The sequence below is a fragment of the Egretta garzetta genome, unplaced genomic scaffold (genome assembly GCF_000687185.1).
Source record: "Egretta garzetta isolate BGI_Z169 unplaced genomic scaffold, ASM68718v1 scaffold126, whole genome shotgun sequence".
In the NCBI taxonomy this organism is placed as follows: domain Eukaryota; kingdom Metazoa; phylum Chordata; class Aves; order Pelecaniformes; family Ardeidae; genus Egretta; species Egretta garzetta.
The window spans coordinates 5369202-5371361 of NW_009260128.1; positions in this window are offsets into that span (position 1 = coordinate 5369202).

The following is a 2160-nucleotide window of genomic DNA, read 5'->3' on the forward strand; positions in this document are numbered from 1 at the left end:
ATTCCAGTCCTGCCAATCACTGTGTGGTCACGGTGATGCCCTCTTGCTCCTCCTCTTTTTGGCCTTGCGGTTACTGCCCACTCGGCTTCTGCATTTCTTGCATACCACAACTACACAGCGATCCTTTTGATACTGGTTTGCCATATCATTTATCATAGGTTTAAATCTGTTAAAGGGCATTCTTCAAGGAAGATAATTATGATTTTGATCTGTTAATAAACACTTTAACTGTTTTGATCTTTTAGAATAGATATCCATAAATAAAGCATTCCTTCCCTCTTCTCTGCTCCTGGAAGAATATTTTTTTAGGCAAAGATATGATAATTTGTTTTCTTAATACAATTTCCTTGGGTTTATTACCATGTAGCTTGTGGTAATGAGCTCATGGTCTGTTGATAGAGCTGGACAGTCTCAGCCAAACATTTGCTTTAGAATGGCCCAAAGCAGAGGACATTGTACTGTCCAGTACACCAGGAAGTGCTTGTGAAGTCTTCATCTGCTCTTTCTCCATTCTTATTCATCAATTTATACTGCAGCATATTTACAAAATATGGTGGAATTAATGGCAGTGAAAAGGGCAGGGGGATTTGGGCCTGCCTTAATTCTCATCTGCTCTTCCATACCATACCATCAACACAATCTGCATTCTCCACAGTGGAAATGCAAGTTATGCTAGAGTGACGGCAGAAGCTTAAGAGCTAAGACCTAAAACCTGCATCTGTGGCAAGTGCCCCAGCTCTTTTGTGCATAAAGGACTGTCTACAGTTGGAGTAGCCCTGCAGTGGCTTCACTCATCATGAAGAGTTTGGCACCTATGAGGTACTGTGCTTGCTAGAACCAACTGGGTTAAGTTCTTGCTGCTTAAGAAAATCTGTTCCCTTCCCATCACTTACTTTCTCATGTGGAGGGAAAGCTCAGTCTTCACATTTACGTTGGTGCTGTCCTTAACTAGTCTGTCATGCTAGGACAAGTGGAGGGAGGAAGATTTTCACATACTCCCTCCCTGTTTTTCTTAACAGTCTATTATGAAGACATAATGGCTCTGAAATACCTGGATTCATTCCTTTTAATATAAGCTGTGAAACAGAAGTCTGAATTACAAGTGAGGAGGGACTCTTACAGATGTTCATTGCTGTGCAGAGAGTCTTGAGAATCATGACTTAATTCACCACACTTGCATATTTTTTGCATTGTGGTTTTGCTTACTTTCCCACCAGTACCACCACCACCACAGATTAATGCTCTATGGTGGTCTTTGGCTTATGAAAAGGTGCATATTTGTCCATAGTGAAGGTATCAGGTTAAAAAACCCATACTATTCTGCATTCTTTTGTTGGAATGGTAGTAGTTCATCAAGAGAAAACTGAACATATACATCTGAAACTATATGAAACCATCTGGTTTACATAGTTTTCTTCAGTAAAAAAGAAATCCAGCTGTGTTTAAAACCCATGGAGGTCAAATATACTTCCTTCAGAAAATAGAAATCCAGCCATCATAAAGCAGATAACAAATTAAAAAAGAAAAATTGTACGAGATTTTAACAGCTGAACACTTGAAAACAAATTTCTTGCAATTGTATGAGATGCGGAACACCTATATCTGATACAGGTAAGAAAGGTACATGAAACACTTGCAGTGTAACTAACTAGTTTTGCAGCTGCCTTCCCTGTTGTTTCGTCATTATTAATGAGAGTCTTCAATGGTGTTTGTCACTGGCAAATCTTCAGTAGTAAACAGGCTGGTTTAAAAGTACAGAGGAAACATGTTTCTAACCAGGACAGAATACTACTTTATAGCCAGGGTAATAACAGTAATCCATTCAGACTACAAATTGTCTGTACCACAAACTTTCAGTTGCTTTTACATTGCCATACAAGCCTCTTCAACAGACACCTTTTTTAATAAGATACGCATTCATTTTGTTAATAAAAATAAGAAATTGCCAAATTATATCAGGGATGCTGGGAGAAATTAACTGCAGCAACAAGTAACCTAGATCAGTGTGTATATATATTAATTTTTAAGGACAAAGCAACTTTTTCCAGTCTCAGTGAAATATATGATCAACCTCTAAAACAGGGTCTGTGTCGTGGTTTAACCTGGCTGGCAACTCAGCACCACGCAGCCGCTCGCTCACTCCCCCCTCTCTCAGAGGGA